Source organism: Pan paniscus, chromosome 6, assembly GCF_029289425.2.
Source record: "Pan paniscus chromosome 6, NHGRI_mPanPan1-v2.0_pri, whole genome shotgun sequence".
Taxonomy (NCBI): Eukaryota; Metazoa; Chordata; class Mammalia; order Primates; family Hominidae; genus Pan; species Pan paniscus.
In genome coordinates, this window is record NC_073255.2 from 84,019,201 (window position 1) to 84,046,970 (window position 27,770).

General features: G+C 57.6%; 1 pseudogene; it reads right to left on the minus strand.

The window, feature by feature from the left end:
• Window positions 1-239: 239 nt before the first annotated feature.
• Window positions 240-27,741, minus strand: LOC117981011 (SH2B adapter protein 2-like; annotated as a pseudogene).
• Between the last annotated feature and the right edge of the window lie 29 nt (window positions 27,742-27,770).

Below are 27,770 nucleotides of genomic sequence, written 5' to 3' on the forward strand. Positions count from 1 at the left end.
TAAAGCCCCCTCCCGATCCTAAGCCCTAACCCTTGCTGTTGGGCCCTCTTTCAGGTGCTGCCCGACGCCCCATGGGGAGTCCCTCAGCTGTCCCACCAGAGACAGAGCTGCAAGGGGGCCTGGCAGGTGTCAGGCCACACTGGGCTGGACGGGGGTCCCTGATGGACGGGGGTCTCTGAGAGTGGCTGCCCCGCAGTCCCCGCCTTCCCCGTGGGAGAAAGGACGACAGGAGAGCCGGGTGCAGTCCCTAAAGCAGGCTTTTAATAACATCGTGTCTTCACTGAAGAGCCTGGCGTGTCCCACCCGGGCGGCGCCGCGGGCTAGTAGAAGGAGTACTGGTTCTCCACGGCGCACGCGCGGCCGGGCGCGGCCTCCGGGGGCTCCTCGGCGGCGGTGGCGGCCACGGCCTCCAGCAGGCGCTCGGCGCTGTTGCTGCGGCTCCGCGCGCTGAGCTGGCCCTCGACGGGGCGCGGGGGGGCGGGCCCCGACGCGGCAGAGGACGAGGAGGCGCCGGCGGCGTCGGAGGGCGAGGCAGGCGGGCAGGTGGCCACGGCGAGGCTGGAGAAGTAGTGCTGGCCGGGCGAGTCGCTCCAGCAGGCCGGGGACGCGGGCGCGGCAGGGGGCGTGGGGCCCGGCTCTGCAACAAGGCGACGGCAGGGCGTGAGTGGGGACCTGGGCTGGCCACATCCTGCAGGGAGGCCGGGATCCCTCAAGGGGCCAGGGCCCACGCTCAGGTTTCCGAGTTGCAGCCCATGTCCTCGGACACATATGCAAGCACACCTGCCCACATGCATAAACAGAAGCACACACACATACATGTACCTAACCACGCGTGTGCACGCCCATATAGCCACATGCACAGGAGTGCACACACACGCACACATAATGCACACGCTCGCACACAGGCACACAAGCACACGCGTGCCCATGCACGCATGCACACACTCATGCATATGCACGCACACGCACACGTAAGCGTACGCACACGGGCACATGCACACATACACTCATGCACACACACAAGCACACGCATGCACATGCACCCATGCCCTTAGTGCTCGGTCCCAGCAGCTTTGCTCTGAGCCTCCCCAGTGCAGGGCTTAGGAATCCATATGCCCAGCTCCTTTCATCCCACTTGCCCCAATCCACACCCCTGTCCCCACCCCCATACACCCACCTGCACTGCTGTTGGGCGCTCCCTTCCCCTTGCCAGGAATCATTAGGGACCTGGCTGCCTCTAGGCTGCCACTTCTGCCTCCATTCCTTATGACGTGACTGCTTGAAATTGCTGTGGCTAGGCTACGGTGGGAGGGACACGGCTGAGGCTATGGGACAGGAGACCTGGGGCTCATCCCACCCCAGGGACCACCTTCTTGAGTAATCAACGGGAAGTCTTCTTGAGTAATCACACCAGCCAGGTGGCGGCATCTTACCTGGTGGGGGGCCCTGGGCCCGCACATAGCTGTGAAGGGTGATGTTGGCCGAGCCCCCTGACTTCAGTGGGATGGGGTGTGTGTGGAAGTGGCGGAGCATGTCAAGCACAGACTGGAACCACAGATGCTGTACGTGACACTGGCCGTGGCCATTCAGGGACAGGCGCAGGTGCTGTGGGTACAGGTGGGTGTGGTCAGGGACAGGTCAGGGGCTGGGCACCTGGGTAAGCGCCTTTGGGGGTTGATGGAAGGACCAAGGCTCACAGGGGCTTTATGGGGCTGTGTCAGGGCCAGGGGGCCCCTCACACGTGAGCCCCATCTGGAGATGGGGAATGGGGGCAATGGACCCAGGCTGAGATGGAAGGCATCAGGCATTGTCCCCATGCTGGGAGCACCCCCACTATGGGCCCATGCCCTACACACCTATAATCTCTAATCCCCTCCCTAACGCCAGAAGATAGGGATTACTGCCCCCATGTTAGAGATAGGAAAACCAAGGCCCAGGGAGGGGGAGTGACTGGCCCATGGTCACAGAGCACAGAGCAGGGAAGAAAACTCCTGTTTGGGTGGTTCCCCCAGCCCAGGAGGCTAGAGGTTGGCCCTCTGTCCCTGCAGAGCCAAAACCCGGAGGCATGGAAAGCTCCCCAGGGCTGGCTAGGGAGGAGTGACGGCACGCTGTGGGAACAGCTGGAACAGGGCTGGCTTCTCTCTAGGTCTCTAGGGCCTGTGTGAGGCAGGTGCCTCAGGGTAAGAAACCATAGGCCTGTGGTGTCTAGTGGAGAGCTGCAGGTCTCTGACTTAAGCCCTATTTTGCTCAACATGTATCCCACTGCAGAAAAAAGTGGCTATCTCTGGGGTGTGTGGGGCAAGAGGGGAGCTAAGAGGAGTGGTTTGAGGGTACACGCATAGCCCCAAGCCCAGGAGGGGGAGCTGGTCTGGCCACCTGCATAAAAGACAGGCAATCTGCTAGGTGCGGTGGCTCACGCCTGTAATCCCAGCACTTTGGGAGACTGAGGGGAATGGATCACGGGAGGTCAGGAGTTCAAGACCAGCCTGGCCAACATGGTGAGCTACCCCCCAACCCTTTAAAAAACAAACAAAAAAATACAGACAATCCCTGGAGCGGGGTGGCGGTCCCACAAGTGAGCTCTGCCACTTAGCAGAATAAGTTGCTAGGACAATGCAGGGACTCAGCCCGAAAGAAACAGCACAGAGGGGTCCCACCACAGCCTCATAGCTGGGCAGAGCCTGCACAGGGCACAGCTGGGTCCCTGGGGTGAGAAGAAGCAAGTTGGACGCATCCCAATCTTCTGCCAGACCTTCCAGACATTTATTCTGTGAAGGTGGAAAGAGTTGCCTCTGGGAAGGTAGTGATCTTCCCTCCCAGGAGGTATGTAAGCTGGAGGCTGGGGTTCCTGCTTTGTCCCACCATTCAATTATCAGTCCTGGGGCAGTCATCTCCACTCTGGGAGAAGAGCAGCCGGGTAGAGAGGTGAGAGGCAGGTTCAAGGCTGGGTCTTGTTCCAGGAAGGAGAGGAGCTTGCCACCCACCCTTTGTTCCCCCATCCTAGCCTCTGGCTTGGGCATGAGTCAGATCCAGGCCCTCTGGGAGGCTGCCAGGAGCAGCACTGGCTGAGAAGTAAATTGCACGTCACCAGGGATGGCCTTAAGCACCTGGTTGTTGGAGGAACTGTAAGAGTGGCTGCTTGCCAAGGAAATGTCCCTGGTGGAGGTGCTACCTCCTGCACGGTGGGGCCAACCTGGCGGAGGAGAGAAGCCACCAGAGGTTCTGCACTGAGCCACTAGGGGTTAGGGCAGCCGGGGTGCCTGCAGAGAGACACTGTCCCCCAGCTGCAGGCCTGGAGCAGGAGTCCTAAGGTTCTCCCTCCTCTAGTAGGGGCCGCCAGGAAATCCGTCCTGGCAGGAGCCCAGGCTGAGTGTTTCCTTATCGGAAACCTGGGATGCGGGGGTGGGCACTGAGGTTCCTGCCCCCTCTGGCCACATTGCACCCCCCCATAATCATTTGCCTTTGCTGTCAAATTTTCCTTCGAATTTCAGGTCAATAGGCCGGGCGTGGGGGCTCGCGCCTCTAATCCCAGCACTTTGGGAGGCTGAGGTGGGTGGATCACCTGAGGTCAGGAGTTTGAGACCAGCCTGGCCAACATGGTGAAACCCCGTCTCTACTAAAAATACAAAAATTAGCCAGGTGCGGTGGTACGTGTCTGTAATCCCAGCTACTTGGGAGGCTGAGGCACAAGAATCGCTTGAACCCGGGAGGCGGAGGTTGCAATGAGCTGAGATTGCGATGTTGCAATCCAGCCTGGAGGATAGAGCGAGACTGTCTCAAAAACAAAAACAAAAACAAAAACAAAGCATTTTAGGTCAATATAGCAAGGAATCCTCTTCCTTGAAAGCACACCGCCTGGGTGTACCATCATGCCTCTGATCCAGCTGGGTGCTGTCGGGATCGCCTCCCTGACTGTCTTCCCCTCCACAATTCTCCCTCCCCTGCAGGTCTCTGATCAGGCTGTCCCCTCCAATGCTGAACCCCACCCCCCAGACCCTGCACAGCTCTCCCACCCAGCCCAGCTCCTCCTCCCCTGCTGGGTCTCTAGGGTTTGCCCGTGTGTGTTCCTCAGGGGTTGGTGACCTAACCTGGGCAGGGAAGAGGGGCTGTCTGAGGTCGGTGGGGCAGAAGGTGGGGCTCTGAGGGCCTTGGTTGGCTCCCACCCCCCACTGGGCGATCTCTGGGTGGAGACCCTCCGAAGCTCCAGTGCTATGAGATCCCCCGCGCGCAGGAGCTGAAAGGATTTGCAAATTTGGGTTATTAGAAGGGCCCAGCCTCCTGAGGGCTCAGCCGCCAGTAGGTGGCCTCCCCTTCTGGAGAATGGAGAGGCTGAAATAGGGCTGACTGCAGTCCCTCAGTGATGTGTAGGAGGGACGCAGGTGGCTCACGGAGCACGGCTGGGGTGAGTGGGGCCCGTGGGAAGTCATGCCACACCTGTTCGCCTGCAGCTGCTTCCAGGGCACAGCCTCAGGACCGGGGTCACCATGACCCCTCTCCCTCAGGGCTGGCCACTGCACCCCCATGGCGCCCCCCACACACTTGCCTTGGCCTTGCCCTGGAAGTTGAAGGTCAGCACGTACTCCCCAGGCCGAGTCTCACTTTGGCGGATCACGAAGAGGCCGTGGTTCCGGGGACCCCCTGCCAGAACCAGTTGAGCAGCCTTGACCCGGGACAGTGTCCCGTGGAACCATGGGTAGTCGGATAGCTCCAGCTCGGGTTCAGCCTCGGGATCAGTCTCTGCACCCTGTTCCCCTGAGGTGGGGATGACAGTGTGAGGAACATGGGGGGAAGGAGAAAGGGGGACAAATAAATAAATGTGAGAAGAGAGGTGACATCTTGTTGGTTTTTTTACATGCAAAATGCTGCTGGAATAATTTTTAAAAAGTTTGTTGGGTTTTAGTTTTTTTTTTTTTTTTTTGAGACGAAGTTTCGCTCTTGTCGCCCAGGCTGGAGTGCGATGCTGCAATCCCGGTGGCTGACTGTAACCTCTGCCTTCCGGGTTCAAGCGATTCTCCTGCCTCAGCCTCCCGAGTAGCTGGGATTACAGGCGCCCGCCACCACACCCAACTAATTTTTGTATTTTTAGTAGAGATGGGGTTTCACCGTGTTGGTCAGGCTGGTCTCAAACTCCTGACCTCAGATGATCCACCCACCTCGGCCTCCCAAAGTGCTGCGATGATAGGCGTAAGCCATTGCGCCCAGCCTTATTTTTTATTTTTTAGAGATGGAGTCTTGCTGTGTTCCCCAGGCTGGTCTCGAACTCCTAGGCTCAAGTGATCCTCCTGCCTTGGCCTCCCAAAGTGCTGGGATTACAGGTGTGAGCCACTGCACCTGGCCTGAATATTTTTTTGTTTGAGACAGAGTCTTGCTCTGTTGCCCAGGCTGGAATGCAGTGGCGTGATCTCGACTCACTGCAACCTCCGTCTTGCAGGTTCTAGTGATTCTCCTCCCTCAGCCTCCCGAGTATCTGGGATTACAGTCATGCACCACTATACCAGGCTAATTTTTGTATTTTTAGTAGAGACAGGGTTTCACCATGTTGCTCAGGCCAGTCTTAACTCCTGAGCTCAGGCAATCCGCCCGTCTTGGCCTCCCAAAGTGCTGGGATTACAGGTGTGAGCCACTGCGCCCAGCCAAATAATTTTATTTATTTATTTAACTTATTTTTTGAGATAGGGTCTCGCTCTGTCACCCAGGCTGAAGTCTAGTGGCACAATCATAGCTCACTGCAGCCTTGGCCTCCTGGGCTCAAGCAATCCTCCCACCTCAGCCTCCTGGGTAGCTAGGACTATAAGCCTGTGCCACAATGCCTGGCTAATTTTTGTTTATTTTTTGTAGAGACAGAGTCTTGTTGCCCAGACTAGTCTGGAAGTCCTGGGCTCAAACGATCCTCCTGCCTTGGCAGCTTGAAGTGCTGAGATTACAGGTATGAGCCACTGTGCCCAGCTGGAATAATTTTAGAGTTGGGCAGGGAGCTGACCCAACCCACTGGTGAAGTCTATGAGGTAAACTGAGGCACAGAGCTGTGAAGGACTATCCTGGAGTTGCTCTGTAAGTCATCAGCAAACTTAGGAACAAATCCAGTCGCCTGTTCCCAATCCCTGATTCCAACCCTATGGACCCTTTTCTGTGAGCTCCTTCCTTCCCTCCCTCCCTCCCTCCCTCCTTTCTTCTTTTCTTTTCTTTTTTTTTTTTTTTCCACAGGGTCTCTCTCTGTTGCCCAGGCTGGAGTACAATGGTGTGATCACAGTTCACTGTAGGCTTGACCTCCTGGGCTCAAGTGATCCTCCCACCTCGGCCTCCCAAGTAGCTGGGACTACAGGCACAAAAATGTTTGTGGCCAGGCGTGGTGGCTCACACCTATAATTCCAGCACTTAGGTCAGGAGTTCAAGATCAGCCTGGCCAACATGGCAAAACCCCATCTCTACTAAAAATACAAAAATGAGCCGGGCGAGGTGGCGGGCACCTGTAATCTCAGCTACTCGGGAGGCTGAGACATGAGAATTGCTTGAACTTGGGGGTGGAGGTTGCAGTGAGTTGTGATCCGCCACTGCACTCCAGCGTGGGCAACAAAGTGAGACTCTTGTCTCAAAAATTTTGTACAGATAGCGTCTTGCTATGTTGTCCAGGCTAGTCTCAAACTCCTGGCTTCAAGTGATCCTCAGCCTCAAAAAACACTGGCTGGGATTACAGGTGTGAGACACTGCACCCAGCCCCTGTGAGCATTTTCTTTTCTTTCTTTTTTTTTGAGACATAGTCTCACTCTGTCACCCAGGCTGGAGTGCAGTGGCGTGATCTCGGCTCACTGCAACCTCCGCCTCCCGGGTTCAAGTGATTCTCCTGCCTCAGCCTCCCGAGTAGCTGGGACTACATGTGTGCACCACCACACCCAGCTAATTTTTATATTTTTAGTAGTGATGGGGTTTTGCCATGTTAGCCAGGCTGGTCTCGAACTCCTGACCTCAGGTGATCCGCCCACCTTGGCCTCCCAAAGTGTTGGGATTACAGGCGTGAGCCACCGCACCCGGCCCCTGTGAACATTTTCTATTGAAACTGGGTCCAGTGGGAGGGGCCAGGTTCCTAGACAAGTCTACAAAAGCCAGAAGTACTTCGGAGACGTGTGAAGGACCCAGGAGGATGAGATGTCACAGCTTCTGAGGCTTAGTGAGGTTTAGGGAGCCCATGGGTGGCCATGGCTGGGGGTGGGGGTCCAGGAGAGGTGGGATGGGAAGAGCAGCCTGTCCCCACTGGCACCTGTGTTATTGCTGTCACTGCCGCTGCCGCCCGGGGATTCCACGGTCTGCAGAAAGGTCTCTAGCGGGACGTGGATCAGGGATTCTCTGACGGCATCTCGACCTCGGCTGTGGGGGGCTGTCACCACTGCACCCACGGCTGTCGTCTCTGGGGGGTGGGGCAGGTCGACTGCTGGGGAAGTGGCAGGTAAGATGCACGTATCTTTATCTGTCCACCCTGAGTGTGCCCCTCCTTCAACCCTGTCCCCCTCCCTACCATCAGTCAGGAGCTCACAGCTGCAGGAGGCCACGCGGCTGGCCAGACAGCCTCCTCGGGTACAGGAGAGCTCGGTGTCTTCCTCACTGTCACTGTGGAGACAAGAAATGGAAACCATGTCCTGCCGTGGGACTTGGACTCGGAACACAGGCTACTTATGTGGCCAGGCAGTGGCTGGCAGTCCCATGGCCCAGCATCTAGGCCTCCTGGCTCTGGTCACCTCCCTCTGCCTCCATGTCCCTCTGTCCCACCCTACACTGGCTCTGTGGCCATCGTGTGATTGACCAGGCCACTGTTGGGGCTCAGAAAACAATACCGCAAAACAAAGTCCTCAGCAGCAGCCTCGAACAAAAAAGTTTTTCTCTGACCTTCTCCTGCCTACTTGTCTCTCAGTCCTCTTCTCCCCAGAGGCACCAGAGAAACAAAAGTCCCTCTTTCCCAAGGTGGGTCACAGAAACCAGAACCCCTTTTTCCAAAACGTAGTCATAAAACCTAAAAATATTCTTTTTTTTTTTTTGAGACGGAGTCTCACTCTGTTGCCAGGGCTGGAGTGCAGTGGCGCGATCTCGGCTCACTTTGCCTCTGCCTCCTGGGTTCAAGCGATTCTCCTGCCTCAGCCTCCTGAGTAGCTGGGATTACAGGCATCTGCCACCATGCCCGGCTAATTTTTTTGTATTTTTAGTAGAGATGAGGTTTCACTGTGTTGGCCAGGCTGGTCTCAAACTGACCTCGTGATCTGCCTGCCTCGTCCTCCAAAAATGCTGGGATTACAGGCGTGAGCCACTGTGCCCGGCCAACCTAAAAATATTCTATGTAAAAACTTGTCATAAAGAAATTATCCAGCCAGGCACAGTGGCTCATGTTTGTAATCCTAGCATTCTGGGAGGCTGAGGTGGGAGGATCACTTGAGGTCAGGAGTTTGAGATCAGCTTGGGCAACATAGCGAGACCCCCATCTTTTTTGTTTGTTTGTTTTTTTTGAGATGGGAGTCTTGCTCTGTCACCCAGGCTGGAGTGCAGTGGCACGATCTCAGCTCACCGCAACTTCTGCCTCCCGGGTTCAAGTGATTCCCCTGCCTCAGCCTCCTGAGTAGCTGGCATCACAAGCATGCGCCACCATGACCAGCTAATTTTTTTTTTTTTTTTGTATTTTTTGCAGAGATGGGGTTTCACCATGTTGGCCATGCTGGTCTCAAACTGGTGATCTGCCCGCCTTGGCCTCCCAGAGTGTGGGGATTACAGGCGTGAGCCACTGCACCTGGCCGGGAGAACATGTCTTTTTTTTTTTTTTTTTTTAGACAGAGTTTTGCTCTTGTTGCCCAGGCTGGAGTGCAATGGCGCAATCCTGGCTCACTGCAACCTCTGCCTCCTGGGGGTTCAAGCAATTCTCCTGCCTCAGCCTCCCGAGTAGCTGATATTACAGGCATGTACCACCACGCCCGGCTGATTTTGTATTTTTAGTAGAGATGGGGTTTCTCCATGTTGGCCAGGCCGATCTCAAACTCCCAACCTCAGGTGATCCGCCCACCTTGGCCTCCCAAAGTGTTGGGATTACAGGCATGAGCCACCGCGCCCGGCCCTGAGAATCTCGTCTTAATAAAAGAAAATTAGCTGGGCGTGGTGGTGAGGCAGGAGGGTCAATGGAGTCCAGGAGTTGGAGGCTGCAGTGAGCTGTGATCATGCCCCACTGCCCTCCTGCTTGGGCAACGGAGCAGAAAAAAAAAGTAAAAACAAAAGGAAAGAAAGAAAGGGAAGAAGGAAAGGAAAGCAAGAAAGAAAGAAAAAAAGAAAGAAAGAAATTACCCAATCTGCCTGGTTTGACTGTAGGTCATAAGAGCCCCATTCAAGATAGGGTTCTGTCCCACACCCAGAAGGAAGGAATGCTACTCAGAGAGGCCAAGAAGAATCTGGACAGACAGGCCTGGCTGGGTCCCCTGCTCAGTCTATTCCCTTTAGATCCTACCCTTTGTGTCCAATCCTCTTTCTACACTGCTGTCCATACTTTGCTGAACCTAAGCATAAAAATGGACCATTTCCCTGTATCTTTTGTTTGAGACAGAGTCTCCCTCTGTTGCCCAGGCTGGAGTGCAGTGGCATGATCTCGGCTCACTGCAACCTCTGCCTCCCAGGTTCAAGTGATTCTCCTGCCTCAGCCTCCCAAGTAGCTGGGATTACAGGCGCATGCCACCACCAGGCCCAGCTAATTTTTGTATTTTTAGTAGAGATGAGGTTTGACCATGTTGGCCAAGCTGGTCTCAAACTCCTGACCTCGTGATCTGCCTGCCTCGGCCTCCCAAAGTACTGGGATTACAGGCATGAGCCACCATGCCTGGGCTTTTTTTTTTTTTTTTTTTGAGACTGAGTCTCACTCTGTCACCCCGTGGAGTTCAGTGGTGCAATCTCAGCTCACTGCAACCTCCGCCTCCCAGGTTCAAGCAATTCTCCTGTCTCAGCCTCCCGAGTAGCTGGGATCACAGCGGGCCCGCCACCACCTCCAGCTAATTTTTGTATTTTTAGTAGAGATGGGGTTTCCCCATGTTGGCCAGGCTGGTCTCGAACTCCTGACCTCAGGTGATGTGCCTGCCTCAGCCTCCCAAAGTGCTGGGATTACAGGCGTGCACCACCACGCCTGGCCCTCCCCTGTATCTTTGAGTCTTCATTCTGAAGGCTCCTATGTATACACGTTAAATAAATTTACACGCTTTTTCTCCTATTAATCTGCCTTGTGCAGCTAAGCACTGTGGCTCATGCCTGTAATCCCAGTGCTTTGGGAGGCTGAGGCAGGCGGGTCTCTTGAACCCAGGAATTCAAGACCAGCCTGGGCAACATAGCACGATCCCGATCCCGTCTCTAAAAAAAAAAAAAGGCCAGTTGCAGTGGCTCACGCCTGTAATCCCAGCACTTTGGGATGATGAAGTTGTCAGATCACCTGAGGTCAAGAGTTCGAGATGAGCCTGACCACCATGGGGAAACCCCGTCTCTGCTAAAAATACAAAAATTAGCTGGGCTTGTTGGCAGGTGCCTATCATCTCAGCTACTTGGGAGGCTGAGGCAGGAGAATTGCTTGAACCTGGGAGGTGGAGGTTGCAGTGAGCTGAGATTGTGCCATTACATTCCAGCCTGGATGATGGAGCGAGACTCCATCTCAAAAAAAAAAAATAATTAAGCCAGTCATCGTGGCATGTGCCTACAGTCCCAGTTACTTGGGAGGCTGAGGCAGGCAGATCAGTTGAGCCCAGGAGGTCGAGGCTGCAGTGAGCTTGATTGCACCACTGTACTCCAGCCTGGGCGACAGAGCAAGACCTTACCTCTAAAACATAAAATAATAAAATAAAATAAAAATAAATAAATTTGTATGCCTTTTCTCTCATTTATCTGCCATTTGCAAATTGATTTTCCACTGAAACTTCAGAAAGCCAAGGGGAAGGCTCTCTCTTGGCCCGGATACCACTGAGTGGACAGTCCCCACTGAGGGCCCATGATCCCTGCCCACTATCCCTGAGGGGCTGGGCTCCTCCTGGGATCCCGTGGAGACCCTCAGAGGGTGGGAAGGTTTCTCTCCCGATTTGTGACATGAGGTGTCTGGGACCCTGCCAGCTCAAAAATTCCACTAAGTGAGGTTCACCTTCACAGCGGCTGGGGAAAGAGTTTGCAGAGCAGATGGTCCGGAGGGCAGTGGAGGAGGGATTACAATCACTTTGTGGATCAGGAACTGGGAGGCGCCCAGGACCTTAATTGTGTTTCTTTAAATGAAGCTGTTAATTAGAAAGCAGCGGCCCTTCCCCCCGGGGCTTGGCTCACCCCATTAGCCAGCAGAGCTGCTGCCAATTGCTCAGCCTGTCGGGCTGCCTATCCCTCCTACTCCTGGCCTGGCATCTCTCCTGGATGGTGGAGCCAACCTTCTTGCTGCTCTTCCTGTTCACAGCTGACCGTAACTGCCCTCTGCCTATTACCTGCCATGGCTCCCATTGTCCCTGACCTACCCGTTTCCTGAGCTCTCATCAAAATCTCCTCCTCACTGGCCACCCCAAAGGCCTTGATGTTCCCTGCGAGTCCCAGGTGCTTGTACACTTGCACACCTTTTAAAATTATTATTATTATTTTGAGACAGAGTCTTGCTCTGTCGCTCAGACTGGAGTGCAATGGCACAGTCTCAGCTCACTGCAACCTCTGCCTCCTGGGTTCAAGCGATTCTCCTGCCTCAGCCTCTCGGGTAGCTGGGATTACAGATGCCCGCCACGATGCCTGGCTAATTTTTGTATTTTTAGTAGAGATGGGTTTTCACCATGTTGGCCAGGCTGGTCTCAAGCTCCTGACCTCAGGTGATCCGCCTACCTCGGCCTCCCAAAGTGCTGGGACTACGGGCATGAGCCACTCTGCCTGGCCCCGGCCAAATTTTTATTATTATTTTTTAAGAGTTAGGGTCTTGCTCTGTTGCCCAGGCTGGAGTGCAGTGGCACAATCCTAGATCACTGCAGCCTCCAACTCCTGGGCTCAAGTGATCCTCCAGCCTCAGCCTCCTGAGTAGCTGGGATAACAGATGCATGCCACCGTGCCCAGTTCCATTTCCACTCTTTTTGCTGGGCTTTTCTCTCTGCCCTCTCCCATCTTCCTCTGCCTGGCATTGGTCCACTCTTTATTTAAGCCTCGGGTTAGGTGAGCATGCCTAACAGCAACTCTTCCCTGACCTGAGCCCAGGCCTGGGTTAGGAGCCTCTCTCCAGCTCTTTCTATTTTTTTTTATTTTAAGAGACAGGGTTGGCTGGGCACAGTGGCTCATGCCGGTAATCCCAGCACTTCGGGAGGCTGAGTTGGGCGGATCACTTGAGGTCTGGAGTTCAAGACCAGCCTGGCCAACATGATGAAACCCCGTCTCTACTAAAAATATAAAAATTAGCTGGGCATGGTAGTGGGCGCCTGTAATCACAGCTACTTAGGAGGCTGAGGCAGGAAAATTGCTTGAACCTGGGAGGCGGAGATTGCAGTGAGCCAAGATCACACCACTGCACTCCAGCCTGGGCAACAGAGCAAAACCCTGTCTCAAAAAAAAAAGAGAGAGAGAGAGAGAGGGTCTGGCTATGTTGCCCAGGCTGGTCTTGAACTCCTGGCTCAAGCGGTCCTCCCAGCTGGGCCTCCCAAAGTGTTGGGGTCACAGATGTGAGCCACTGCACCAGGTCCCCAGCCCTTTGGGGACTCACTGCCATCTCTGCCCAACTCCCAGTGCTCTGAGGCTCTCTGGGGTGAAGACAAGACCTGGTCCAACTTCCTTCCAGGTCCCCAGGCCCTGGCCCCATAGAGCAGGCCTCACAGAGTCTGCTGGCGATTGGAGGTAGGGGGTATTTTAAGGAGGGTGATCCTGGCTGGCACCAACCTGAATCGCATTGAATTGCTTATTTCTCAAGCTGAGCTCCCGCCCTGCTAGGAAGCTGCTCCTGGTGAAGGCTGGACCAAGGATATACCCAGCCTGTCTACCCATCCTCGGGCCACTTGGACACTCACCCGGGGTCCACGCAGCCCTGGATGTCAGCTACCCATGAGTGCTTCTGCAGAGAGTCGATGGTCTCCAAGATGTATTCGGCTCCATTCTCTACCTGGGGAGGAAGGTGGCCGGGAGTGCAGAACACGGTCAGCAGATGGGCTCCAGACCACAGGACATAGGGTCAGAGTGGTCAAATGGCTGATCCCCTTCTCCCACAGCAGGGCTCAAGGGCATGAGCAGCAGGAAAGAAAGTGGGGTCACCGTCGGGCACCACCTGGAACTCAGGCCAGGGACCCAGCTCACACTCTGTATTCCCTCCCTTCTGGGCCTCCCCACTGGGGATATGTCCCACCCCACTGATCTCAGCATCTCTGCCTTAGAGATGCAGCCTCTGAGGAGGCCATGCTGGCAGGGGGAGGGATGGGTGGCCCAGCATCCCCAACCCATGCCCTGGCACCCCAGGGGTGGGGTTCAAGTTGAGTGGAGAGACAGGCTGGCCAAGCACACTGAGTAGGGGGGCTTGCATGTCTTAGTGCCTGGAGTTCTACCGGCATGGCCATGCGCTTGAGATACGAAGCCTCTGAAGGGGAAGAGGGCAGGAGACATCCCTGCTGGGGCCAGGCCCACAGCATAACCCTGCATTCTGCTCAACTCCTCCCAACGGCCCTGTGAGGGAGAGGAGCCATTTCCCCCATTTTATAGATGAGAAGACCAAGGTTCAGGGAGGCCAAGGAACTTGCTCAAAGTCACACAGCAGCCAGTGGCAGGGCCAGGGCCTGAACCCAGGTCTCTGGGACACCCAGGTCCCGTGCTGTTGGCTTCCGGTGGTGTGCCTCTGTCAAAATGCAGTTGTTGGGCTGGGCGTGGTGGCTCACGCCTGTAATCCCAGCACTTTGAGAGGCTGAGGAGGGCAGATCTCCTGAGCTCAGGAGTTCGAGACCAGCCTGGGCAACATGGTGAAACGCTGTCTCTACCAAAAATACAGAAATTAGCCAAGCATGGTGGCGTGTGCCTTTGGTCCCAGCTACTCAAGAGGCTGAGATGGAAGGATCACCTGAGCCCGGGAGGAGGAGGTTGTAGTGAGCCGAGATCGCGCCATTGCACTCCAACCTGGGTGACAGGGTGGGACCCATCTCCAAACAAAGAAAAAAAAAAACAAAAAAAATGTAGTTGTTGGGCTCCCAGGATGACAGAGCTGGGAGGGTTCTCGGAGACTGCCTTTAATCCCGCTCTGAACAGATGGGGAAACTGAGGCAGGTGAGCCCCTCTGCCTCAAGGCTGTCATGCATGATCAGCAGTTTAGAGGGTACCAGGTGGGCAGGGGCTGTGTCCCCAGCCCCCAGCCTGGGATGACTCAGGGTCCGGGGTTGGTAAACACTCGCTAAATGAATAAGTGAGTCTGTGACTAAACAAATGAGAACGGGCAGAAACACAAACACAACCAGAAGCTGGGAGAAGAGGGTGGGGGCTTCATGCAGGATGAGTGGGTGGGACCAGGCCTCCCCGGGGACATTGCTTCACCAACACCCTCTGATCCTTTGCGGAGGCCCAGGGACCACAGCTCTGGCAGCCTGGAGCCGTGTCCTCAGAAACCCCTGCAGGCCACCCTGGCAGCGGTGTGGGGCCTGGGAAAGGCTGGGCTGCCCCTAGACCCACCGGGGTGCCTCCCCGCCCACCCTTGATGCCTTTGTGCGCTCTGTGGGAGACCGCCCAGTTCCCACACTCCAGTGCCCTGGGACGGGAACATTTGCATAACTGCTGCTGGCTGGCCACCAGTGAGGTGGGTGTGGTGTGCTAGCTCCAGTGGGGGAAGGGAGGGCAGGAAGTGAAACTGATGAGCTTCGCCCAGGCCCAGGGGTAAATGGGAGCAAGGGGCCCAGATGTTGGGCGACGCCCGAGGCACCTGGCTGTGGAGCCCAGACTCAAGTCTTAGCTATGTGCTAGGCATCTGTCATAGGGTCTGGGAACCCCCCACACCAGGGCTCCCTCCCACTACTGTCCTGCCTTAGGCTCCTTCCCCTCGCTCCCCTACGGAGCTGTAGCACCTAAAGGGAAGGTGGCCTGGGGCAGCCGGAGGATCTCTGAGGTTAGGGGTGAGACCTCACCTTGAGGACGAATGTGTTATCCTTCTCTGGCATTTCCAGGGGCATGGTGATGCGGACCCCAATGATGGCTGACAGTGGGATGCTGACCTTGGGCCTGGAGGCCTGGGGGCCAGAAAAAGGACAGTGAGTGGCCCCAGCACTTCCCGACACCCTTTCCATCCCCTCCCCGCTGCCAGGCGTTAGAGTGGCCCTCATATAGACTGCCACAGCCGCCCTGGTACAGAGGTATCCCAATCCCCATTTCACAGAGGGGGAAGCTGAGGAAGGCATTTCTTTGAAACAAGAAAGAAATTTTTCCTGGCTAGGCATGGTGGCTCATGCCTATAATCCTAGCACTTTGGGAGGCCGAGGCAGGAGGATGGCCTGAGTCCAGTAGTTCAAGGACAGCCTGGACAACATAGCAAGACCTTACCTTTACTCGAGACCAAAAAATGGGCTGGGTGTGGTGGCTCACGCCTGTAATCCCAGCACTTTGGGAGGCCGAGGCGGGCGGATCATCTGAAGTCAGGAGTTTGAGACCAGCCTGACCAACATGGAGAAACCCCATCTCTACTAAAAAATATACAAAATTAGCCAGGCGTGGTGGTGCATGCCTGTAGTCCCAGCTATCTGGGAGGCTGAGGCAGGAGAATCGCTTGAACCCAGGAGGCGGAGGTTGCGGTGAGCTGAGATTGCGCCATTGCACTCCAGCCTGGGCGACAAGAATGAAACTCCGTTTCACAGAAAAAAAAACGAAACAAAAAGAGACCAAAAAACTTAGCCGAGTGTGGTGGCATGCGTGCCTGTAATTCCAGCTATTTGGGAAGCTAAGGTGGAAGGATCGCTTGATCAGGGGAGGTCGAGGCTGCAGTGAGCTATGATGGCACCACTATACCCCCACCTGGGTGATAGAATGAGACGATGCCTGAAAAAAAGAAAAGAAAAGAAAAAAAAAAGGACCTCCTCCTATAGTCACCTTGCAAGTCCAGGACAGAACCAGAATTGACATCTGAGCCTCCCACCTCCAAGCCCTGAGGAGAGAACCCCACCTGGGCTGCCCTCTGCCCAATGCACCCACGAGATCTGTGGTTTTCTTATTTTTGACCTTGACCCATTGTGAGAAATACATTTAACACTGGGGCCCAATACACACATACGCAGGTAAAAATATCTCTGAAACAAACATCTCACCAGACAATAGTTACCCTTCCTGTGTGTGACAGAGTGTGATATTTTCTATTCTATTCTAGTTCACGTTTTAAAAAATGCTGGTCTTGGCTGGGTGTGGTGGCTCACACCTGTAATTTCAGCACTTTGGGAGGCCAAGGAGGATGACCTGAGGTCAGGAATTCCAGACCAGCCTGGGCAACATGATGAAACCCCACCTCTACTAGAAATACAAAAATTAGCCAGGCTTGGTGGTGCGTGCCTGTAATCCCAGCTACTTGGGAGGCTGAGGCATGAGAATCACTTGAACCCGGGAGGCGGAAGTTGCAGTGAGCTGAGATTGCACCACTGCACTCCAGCCTGGGCGACAGAGTGACACCCTGTCTCAAAATATAAAATAAAATAAAATAAAAAAATAAAAAATGATGGGTCTTAAAACCTGGTTGCTTAAAGAAAAAATGCTGGTCTCCTACTACAGACCCGACCTTCCAGAGCAGGGCCTGGAGCCCCCGACTCAGAACGGGGCTCACTGTTTCCTGGAGTGAGTAAAAGGGACCAGTGTTCCCAACAACACTGCGGGCAGGGTTGATCCAAGGTGAGCTGACAGGGCTCTGTGGGACCACCACTCCGTGCCTGGCCCCACTCGCTCTGCCTCAAAGCTCCCTGCCGTGAGCCTGAGGCCCTCTTGGGGCTGGCCTGAGTGAGATTCCCAGCAGGGCTGTCTCCAGGACAGGAACTTTCTTAGGAGGAAATGGAAAGGCCACACATTTGATGGGCAGGCAGATGGGAATTCCAGGAAGAACTGGCCCCTGTCCAGCGGGTGCAGGGCTAGGCTTGGAGCATGAACGGGGCCTGGCTAACCCCAGTGTGTGGCCATCGTGCCGGCCAGCGGGGCTGGGGACAGAGCAGACAGAGGCCTGCAGTGGAGGCCTGGACTGGAAGCTTCAGCAGGTATCCTGCTGGCCAGAGATGCTGTGGTTCCCCAGTTTGGAATCTGAGGTCCATCAGTCCTGGTCCAGCTTCCTCCCACCTGCTCCAGCCACAACTCACTGTGCCCACATGCCTGAATGGTCAACTTGTTTTACAACTCCAGGCCTTTGCCCACAGAGCTTGAACCTCCAAAAGTGCTGTTCCAGGGTGCTGGCCACCTGGTGAACACTTAGGTAGCCCAAGCTTTTCCTCCGGGGCTCACCCCAGTAAGATTTGCAAGCATCTTGAAAATACCAGGTTTCCCAGTGGTTTCCCTAATGGCGGGGGGCCGGCCTCATTGTTCCTTGGGTCCCCAGGGCTTGGCCTGGCATAGGGCAATGAGGGGACCTGGAGTTCAGGAGGCTCTTCCTGCAGGGGTGAGGAGGCAGGAAGCCAGAGACCTGACTCACCAGGGCTGGCACCTCAAAGGTTGTGTGAGAGGGAAATCTAAGGTGCCAGGCAATGGCTTCTGAGCCTGCAGGCCCCGAGCTCCTGACTGCTCCAAGGGTGCATCTAGGCCTCTTGGAGGCAAGAGATCTGGACCGTGGGTGGGTGCAGAGGCAGTGGGGGTATCATTCAGGGCATCCCAGGGGGCTCACTCACCCTGGGAGCCTGTCTCCTGGGACCAGACACATTTGGGAAACTCAACCAAGTTCTTAGCGTGGTAGGAGCTGCCCTCCCATGGGAATGACTCCTGAATACCCACAAATGCCCCCACCTTTGCATGACACAAAGGAGGGGAAGGGCCCAGTGACCCTGCAGGAACGCTGCCCTCTGCCAGCAGCAAAATTAGTGGGCTCTGCTGGGACTAAGCGGTGGAGTGGGGCGGGGGCGGGCACCAGCTGCTCCTTCCCCTTCTCTGAGGGCAGCAGACACTGCTATTTGCAGAAGGGCAGCTGTGACTGTCACTCAGGCCCAAGGCACTGGAGCCCTGGGCTTCTGTCCCTGCCCTCTGGGTGACCCCAGGTAAGCCCCACCCCACCCGTCACTGGGCCTCGGTTTCCCTTTCTGACAAGGAGTGGAGTCGGGCTTAGGGGTCTAGGATTTCTCCCAGGGAATTAAAGGCAGGGGCCTGGGCAGGAAAAAAGCCCTAGGGAAGTGTAGGGGTGCTGGGACCTGGGGAAAAAGCTCTTCAGAGAGTAGCTGTGTCCCCGGGAAGTCACTTTTCCAGGGCCCATGTGGCTCATGGGCAATAAGCCTTGGGGAGCCCACACCCCTGCACCCCAGCAGACTGAGAGATGGAGAGAGAGCCAAGAAGCGGCGGGTGACTCAGAGAGCACCCAGGGACAGAGTGGGCCCTGATGCGGGAGGTGGGTGTGGGGTCCCCGGTGGTCCCTGGGGGTGCTGTCGGCTGCTGCACCAGCAAAACCTCCCCCTGCCTAAACCTCTCAGTGCCCAAGGACCTCCACTTCCATGTTCCTTTTGTTCTTGGGACCACCAGGGTGGCAGGTATCATTAGATCAGATTTTTTTTTTTTTGAGACGGAGTTTCGCTCTTGCTGCCCAGGCTGGAGTGCAATGGTGTGATCTCGGCTTACCACAATCTCTGCCTCCTGGGTTGAAGTGATTCTCCTGCCTCAGCCTCCCAAGTAGCTGGGATTACAGGCATGTAATCCTGTATTTTTATTAGAGACAGGGTTTCTCCATGTTGGTCAGGCTGGTCACGAACCCCTGACCTCAGGTGATCCGCCTGCCTCGGCCTCCCAAAGTGCTGGGATTACAGGCATGAGCCACCGCGCTCGGCCCCCAGTTTTTTGTTTTGTTTTGGTTTGGTTTTTTGAGATAGGGTCTCACTCTGTCGCCTAGCTTAGAGGGCAGTGGTGCAGTCTTGGCTCACTGCAACCTCTGCTTCTTGGGTTCAAGCGATTCTCCTGCCTCAGCCTCCCAAATAGCTTGGACTACAGGTGCGCGCCACCATGCCCTGCCATGTTAGACCAGCTCTGGCACCCGCCAGCTGGGTGACGTCGGGCAGGCCACACTTTCCTCTCTGAGCATCTGTCTGCGCTCTCTTCTGTAATCTGGGGACCATGTGCTCACCTCGCCGGGGTGGGGTACCCAGAGGATGACAGTGTGTCTGTGCAGATGCCCACCAGGCTGTCTGGACACACTGTGGGCTCTCAGAGGGTGGGCACTATTGTTACAGCTATTCCCACTTTCCAAAGCAGGGGGGCCACCTTGGAGAAGACGTGACACTACTGCCAGGGACCTGATGGCCAGCCCCTAAGAGGGGAAGGGTCAGTGCATGCCAGTGAGCAACAATGTTGGTGACAGCCAGAAAGAAGCCTGGCATCCCCCTGGCCAGAAAAGGACCCCCTGGGCAGGGGCTGGGCTGGAGTCTGGCAGCTGAGCTGGGGAAGAGCAGAGCCCCATGGAGTCAGACACAGACCTCCCAGGGAGCCCTCTGCGAATGTGCTTGGTCACTCCTGCCCTCATCCCTGCAGGCCTCGGCTCTGGGAGGTGCCAGGCACCCTTGGGCTGCAGGAGAGGAGGGCAGGTAGCCGGGCTCTTGAACAACATCAAGAACGGTGCCCTGGGCTGGGCACAGTGGCTCATGCTTGTAATCCCAGCACTTTGGGAGGCCAAGGTGGGGGAGGATCTCTTGAGCTCAGGAGTTCCAGACCACTTGAGCAACATAGTCAGATCCCGTCTTTACGAAAAATAAAAAACATTAGCTGGGAGTGGCGGTGTGTGTGGTCCCAGCTACTTGGGATGCTAAGAAAGGACTGCTTGAGCCTGGGAGGTGAAGGCTGCAGTGAGCCATGATTGTACCACTGCATTCCAGCCTGAGTGACGGCCCCTGTCTCAAAACAAAAAGGAAAGAAAGGCTGGACATGGTGGCTCACGACTGTAATCCCACCACTGGGAGGCTGAGGCAAGCAGATCACTTGAGGTAAGGAGTTCAGGATCAGCCTGGCCAACATGGCAAAACCCTGTCTCTCCTTAAAATACAAAAATTAGCCGGGCATCGTGGTGGGTGCCTGTAAATCCCAGCTACTTGGGAGGCTGAGGCAGGAGAATCCCTTGAGCCTGGGAGGCAGAGGTTGCAGTGAGCCGAGATCGTACCACTGCACTCCAGCCTGGGTGACAGAGGGACACACACACACGCACACACACACACACACGGACACACACACACACACGAAAAGAAAAAATTAGTGCTCCAGAACCCTTTGGTGTAGCCAGAGGACCCTTCCTCGCAAAGGAAGAACCGGGGTTGAAGGGGTGACTTGTTCAAGAGGCATGACAGGCCCACCTCCCAGGGTCCTGGCACCAAATACTTCACCCTGTCAACCAGATTAGACCACGCGGTCCCCAAAGGCAGTCCCTGGCACCCTCAGCTGCTGTCCAGGCGCCTCCTCTGGTCCCCCCAGGAGGTGGGATTAGTGGGTAACTCACCTTGGGCGGCACGAAGAACTCCAGGCGGAAGCTTCCTCGGCCACAGCCCTGCGCAGGAGCAGGCGGCACTTCTGCCACTGAGCCGAGCCCCCGGAGCCCGCGGCCGCGTCGTCGGCCATCATGAAGCGCAGCGCCCCCTCGCGTTGAATGTCCACCAGCTCCACCTTGGCAGCCAGCGTCCGCGACAGCCTCAGGCGCCGCGTCCACTTGTCGCGGGGCTCGGCGGAGGGCTCGGCGGTGCGCGGGGCAGCTGCCGCGTCGGGCTCGAGCGAGGCGCGCCGGTGCCACATGTCGCGCACGCCGTCCACCACGCACAGGCTCATGTTGCGCAGCGAGAAGCCCTTGCGAACGCGGGCCTTGGTGGCCGCGTGCGTGGACACGTCCTCCAAGCTCCGCGAGTGGCCGTAGGGCGCCGCCTTGAGTGCAGAGGTGTCCGCGAGCTCCGGCTTCATGGCCTCCGCGCTCACGGCCGCGCCCGGAGTCGTCGGCCCAACCACCAGCACGCGGCGCACCTCCTCACCGAAGACGTCCAGGAAGTTGGCGGCGAAGTGGCGGGAGAAGGAGGCGCCGGCGTCGGGCGTGTCGTAAGCTGGGTTGTCCCACAGGAAACGGCAGAACTTGTGCGCAAAGTCCACGGCGGCCGCCTGCGCATGCAGCTCGCAGAACTGCCGCCAGTCCGGGACCGGGACCGGGACCGGGGCGGCTGCGGCGGGGCCAGGGTCGGCACCATTCATGGCTTCCGTCCCATCGCAGCCACCTGCGGCTGCGGGCGAGAAGAGCGCGCAGTGACTTTCAGGCCTGTGATCAATGCGCCCACCTGTCCCCTCCTTCCAGCTCCCCTAGGACTCTCTGGGGCTGTGTGGGTGTGTGTGTACATGCACACGTGTGTGTTGTGGGACTACAGCAGGCAGCCATTCCAAGCAGCATGGATGTGTGTAAAGAGAAAGACAACTGGGGCCGGGCGCGGTGTCCCACGCCTGTAATCCCAGCACTTTGGGAGGCCGAGGTGGGTGGATCACCTGAGGTTGGGAGTTCGAGATCAGCCTGGCCAACATGGTGAAACCCCGTTTCTACTAAAAATACAAAAATTAGCCGGTTAGCCGGGTGTGGTGGTGCACGCTGTAACCCTAGCCATCGAAAGGCTGAGGCAGGAGAACTGCTTGAGCCCAAGAGGCGGAGGTTGCAGTAAAAATACAAAAATTAGCCAGGAGTGGTGGCACACGCCTGTAGTCCTAGCCACTCCGGAGGCTAAGGCAGGAAAATCACTTGAACCCAGGAGGCAGAAGTTGCAGTGAGCCGAGATTGCGCCACTGCACTCCCGCCTGGGCGACAGAGGGAGACTGCAAAAAATAAGAGAAAGACAACTGGGGAGGCAGGAGGTGGTGTCTGCAGAAGGGGCAGTCCTGCATTCATTCTCTTCCCAAATAGTAGTCTCAGGGACCTCAGGGTCATTCCTGGGGCTGGCAGAAGAGGCTGGGATGATGGATGCTTTCAAGTGGGGTCCCCATGAGCCTCTGGTGACCTCACTTCCTCAGTGACCTCTTCTGATGTTCCCCAAAGCCCGATAGAAAGGAAGAAGTCACATGGAATCCTGCTGGCTGGACCTTTGAAATATAACGAGGACTCAGCTCCTTCCTCCAGGTCCAGGCTGCTGTCCTGGGATTCACATAACTATTTTTCCTGCATGCAGCACTCCAGCAGCTGCTTTATGGTCTCCGGGATCCTGATCTTACTTCCTCTAAAGTCTGTTCTCCTCCCAGGAGCCCAGTCATTTCCAAAACTCAAGACTGCCATGTGCAGTGGAGCATGCCTGTAATCTCAGCACTTTGGGAGGCCGAGGCGCGTGGATCAGGAGGTCAAGAGATTGAGACCATCCTGGCCAACATGATGAAACCCCGTCTCTACTAAAAATACAAAAATTAGCCAGGCGTGGTGGTGCACACCTATAACCCCAGCTACTCAGAAGGCTGAGGCATGAGAATTCCTTGAACCCCGGAGGTGGAGGTTGCAGGGAGCTGAGATTGCACGCAACTGCACTCCAGCCTGGTCGACAGAGCAAGACTCTGTCTCAAAAAAAAAAAAAAAAAAAAAAAAGGGGGGGTATGGAGCCAAGTTCCAGGCTGGTCCCTTTCTGAGACCTGTTTCTGGGGAACTCCGCTTCCAAGGGCAGAGTGGGAAGACTGAATCCCTGTTTCAGGAAAGGAAATGACCACCTTTAGAGGATGGGGCACTCTGAGTGGCTGGGTGGGGGGGCGGGGGAATCCACAGCTGGGCTCTGCAGGAAGTGCGGGTCAGATAAGCAGGGAGTGGGGGCCAGGACAACAAGCTAAGCCAGGGCCTGTGGGCTCAAGAGGCAGACTCAGCCTCCTTCAGGAGCACCCAGTGCTGGACAGTTCCTGGATGGGCTCTGCAGGTGGAGGGCAGGCTGGGCTGGTTCCAGCTGCACTGGCCCTGGTTACTCCCACCCCACCCTGCCTTTCTGGGGTTGCAAAGCAGAGGTTCCCCCCTCCCATCTCCAGCCTTGGCCTGAGACACTCAGCCCCTTCCACTCCCCCAGTGTCATAACTCTCACATGGGCCCTGGCCCAGCCCCCTAAACCTGCAGGATACCCCCTTAGTGCCCCTCACCAACTCATCCCACCCAGCTGCCTTCTGGCTTTTCCAGGACACTCATACCACTGCCTCCTGAGACCTCTGGTGGCACCCCTAAGATCTGAGCATCCCCGAACTCTGGAGACTACAGGTGCTAATAAAGCTTCCCTGGGCCTTTCTCTGAGCTCAACTCCCAGCCTGGCTGATCTCCAGGTACCTCAAACTCACCACATCCAAGTTCAAATACATCCTCTTCCTCCAACTCCTGCCTGTCCTCTGCACAGAGCCTCAGCACCCAGCCGGGCACTGCCTACTTCCCCTGTTCTGCCCCAATAGCAGGCAGGCCCCCAAGCCCACAGAGGCCTCGGGAACGCCCCTTGATCCTCTTCCCACTTCCACCCTTGCCCCCTGCCCCTCCACCACACCACATGGCTGTGGCCTGTCTCTTCCACCGAACCATGAGCTCCTGGCTGGCTGTCCTCCCCACCCCCCAGGTGGGCGCTACCCTCAGATGGCCCGGAAGTATGTGGAGAATGGGGCCGAAACCCTGCTTTACCCAGAGGAACCAAAAGATGTTGCACGCCCACACAGCGATGCCCTGCCTTGCTCTGCCCAAACAGGTGTGGGCTGTGACCTCGTGTTGAGGGGTCACACCTGCTATCCCCCTAGACAGAGCATAGCCATAAAACGGCACCCAGCCAGGTGAGCAGGGAAGAGAAACCTCCCCAGGCCCCAGGGCTCTGACCAGTCCCCTGGCCTCACTTGGACAGTAAGAACGAGCGTAGCCCCAGGAAGACAGCAGCCAGGAGGCCTGAAGCCCCTAAACCCCCAATTCCTTGCAACCCAGGCTGGGTAGGCAGGGCAAGAAGTGCCAGCCTCTTGTCAGAGAGGAGTGGTTGGGAGGCCTGGCTTGTTGACTGCGGGACTTTGGGCCAGTCACTTCCCCTCCCTAAGTGTGTGGGGATAATAATAGCACTAAACCCTCAGGATTGTTGTAAAGATGACACGAACGGCGACCCTGATGCCCTTAGCTTGGCACAAGTAAGTTTGAAACCAAAAGCTCAGCCCTGGGAGGCCCAGGATCACTTGGGTGGAGATCCCACTTCCAAGACCCCCAAGGGAAGCCCACCCCTGGGTACTTGTATAGAAGTCCTCCCTAGGAGATTCACGCTAAGTAGGGAAGAGGGATTTAGAAACTTTAGACAGATTTTTCACAAGGGTAAAAAGAAAAGCGTGTGCATTAACCCTTGATTACCTAGAAGCATTCAACCAAGCAGCATCAGAAGCCGGCCTGCCACGGGGTGGGGCTGTTCTTGTATGTTGGTGGGACAGACCTCTAAGGAAGTAGCTGGTGGGAAACTGTCTCTGAGACCCCAAAAATGCCCTGATCCACACTAGCCTAAAAGAAGTGCCACCACCGCCACCACCAGACCTCTCCCAAAGCTCCTGGAGCTGAAAAGTTCTAGGTCACTCTCCCAACCTCTTCCTGCGTGGAGCGGGGAGGCCAGGAGGGAAGAGGTTGGGAGAGTTCAAGGTGGGACACAGTAGGGGGGGCTTCAGCTCAAGAGGAAGTCAAAACCTCTTGCGGAAACCACACCCCCTGTCCCCAGTCCTCCCAGAGGAGCTCCAGGGACCTGACTCTGGGACGCAATTCCTGCCGGGAGTTGCCGGTCCCTTAGCCAGGAGGCAGGCAGCACCATCCCATTTTACAGGGTAGGTGATGTTGGCTCGGGGGCATTGGTAGGGCTCCACCCAGGTCTGACAGCCTAGCCTGAGGCTCTCCCTTGCACTAGCTCTAAGTGCACGTAGATCCTGGCTTATTCGTGATCAGAGTCTCGCCTGGGGCTGCCCGGTCTGCCTTGCGTGGCTCCTGAGAGGCTCCAGTCACTGCAGACTTCCCTCCCTGAAGGCCCCCACTTCGGGGCTGCAGGGGGCCAGGATGCGTCCCTGCCTCTGCCCGGCCTCAGCCCGCTGGGCTGGCGCGGTTCCGGCCCGCGCTGCCCGCAGGTTCATCAATGGCCGAGGCCCAAGGGCCTGAATGGAGGGCACGAACCCGCCCCTTCTTAAAGGCGCCGGCCTCTTGGGCACCCTCCACGATCCTCCCGGCAATCGGGGGCTCCGGGGAGCTCCCCGGCTGGGCGGGTCGAGAAAGGGGGGCCTGGGCCAAAGGGAGGGCGTGCCTGTGGCCTGGAGGAGGTCCTCCCCGATCCCATCCCGTGGCCCTCACCCTCATTCTAGGTTGACGCCCCCTCCCAGCGCTCCCAGCGTAGGGAAGAGACCTGGGCACCCCCTCCCCCAACCAGAGACCCCTCCTCTAAGGGCCCGGCTGCTCTCGCCCCACTACCCGGCCGGGGCCCTAGCAGGGGGCGGGGGCGCAGCTGCTCCAGAGGCGGCTCGGCCCCTCCAGCGGCTCCCCGCCCCGCCCGGGATGGGGATCGGGGAGCAGATCCCAGCCGGGGGCGCCTCCCCTCCCTCGCGCGCCCTCCTCCCTCCCACCCGCGCACACAAAGACGACACGCGCGGACCGAGGCGCGTGCGGCCGCTCTCCTTCGGGCAGCGGTGCGCACACAGCGCACGTCCCCGGGTACAGACAGGGGTCCCGGGGGAAGGACCAGGGAGCGAGGAGCTGGGTATAAGGAGGCCATACCTACAGGCGCGCAGCTGCGGCCGAGCGGGCTGGGGCGCCGGCTGAGCGCTGCCCGGACCGCGGCCGGGCTCCCCGGGCCCGGTGGCTCATGGCCCGCGGCGGACTGGGCTCCCTCCCTCGTTCACCGCCTCGAAGGCTCGTGCGCTCCTCGCGGTCCCGGCGCGTCCCCCGCGCGGCTCTCTGGCAGCCGAGCTCCGCGCGCTCCGAGCCCAGCCCCGCGCGGCGCGCCCCCCGCCCGCGAGGCGCGCGCCTCCCGGCCCCGGCCCCGCCCCCGGCCATCCACGGAGCCCGAGCGGCGCCGGTGGCCGGTGCTTGCTGGCTCCCCGCAGCTGCGGTGCCGAGACTGCCCGGTCCTGGGGCCCGGAGAGAGGGGTTAGGAGCCGGCTCCGAGTCGCCCCATCTGGGCGGGGGTCCCCATGTCGCCGAGCCGGCCCCAGGCCAGGCGCGGGACTCCCACTCCTCCTCGCGGAGGCCACCCCTCGAGCCCGCGGTGGTGGTGGCCCCGGGAGCGCGGAGCGTGGGGCCGGGGGAATGTCCTGCGTGGCGGGTGTATGGGACGCGGACGCCCTCGAAGCGCCCCTCGCTGACGGGTGCTTCGCGAGAGCCGCCGCTGTGGCCAGACTCTCCGCAGCAGGGACAATGGGAGCCTGGAGGAGGCCTGGATGTCGCAACGGAGGAAGTCGACGCCTGGTTCTCATAAATCCCGAGGGCGCCACCACGCCCCCTCCCTGCAGCCCTCCGGTGCGGGAAATCGCCCCCGGGCCACAGGGCGGGACGGCCCCCCTGAGCGCAGTGCCCCCACCACCCAGCCTTCGCTGTGATGGGGGCCTGATGCCACCCGGAGAGGTGTCAGAGATCATAGAGGGGCGATGAGGGGCCACAACCCTGGCACCTTGCTCACCCCTGTCTGGCTCCAGAACTCGCCTGCGTTAGGGCAGAGACCAGTGGGGCTGAGGAAACTTGTAGCCTGACCCCTGGTGCTGAGGGCACGGCGCGGGGGCTCTGGGAGGCTTCCTGAAAGAGGTGCAGGGGGCTCAGCAGGCCTGGAAGGGGTCTGAGAGGGGAGGGAGGGCTAAGGGGTCTGAGAGGGGAGGGAGGGCTTCGGTGGGGGCAGAGGTGTGGAAAGGGCCGCTCAGAGAAGAGAGTAGTCTTGCTCCTGGAGATAGCAGGAGGGGACCCCTTGGTGTCTTCTCCCCTCATCTCCCTCCTTGTCCCCTGCCCCCACCTCTGGCAGTTCTGTCCTGGTCTCCTTGCCAGCCGGAGCTGCCTCCATCTGTTGCCCTCCCGGGCCCAAACTGACCTCTGACTTTTCCCAGAGCCATTTCCCATCTCTAATTTACAGACAAGGGTTTTTATCAAACCCTTCTTAGGGATGGAAAGGTGGGGCTTCCAGAGTTGAAGGTGGAGGGGACAGAGCCTTCACCTGCTGCCCAAAACCCCGGTGCTGCCCTCCACGGGGGCACGGAAGACAGGCAGACCCCTTCCCTGCCCCACATCTCGGCTCTGTTCCCTCCGCAGGACCAGGCCAGCAGACACTTTAATGAAAGCTTCGGCAGTGGGCCAGCCCTCGTTCGGAGCTGCACACAGGCCTGCACGCCTGGTTGGGAACCAGGACACCTATGAATGAGGCCGGGAAGGGGGAGGAGGGGGTGCCCGAGAGTGGGAGAAAGGGAAGCTCCATACATGGCCTGGTTGTGGTCTCCACCCTCCCGGGAGAGGAGACAGCCTGACCCCGCGGTGGACTAACCTGGTTCAGAGTAGTGGGCTGAACTCCACTGCTGGGATGATAGCGGCCAGAGAGGGTCCTGAGATGGGAAGCCATGGGCAGGACAATAGCTTGGATCCATCCCCAGGGAGGAAGAAGTGAGGAGGGGCCGGCAGCAGAGCGCCTCGGACCCACAAGGAGGAACTGATGGAGATGTGGAAGTGG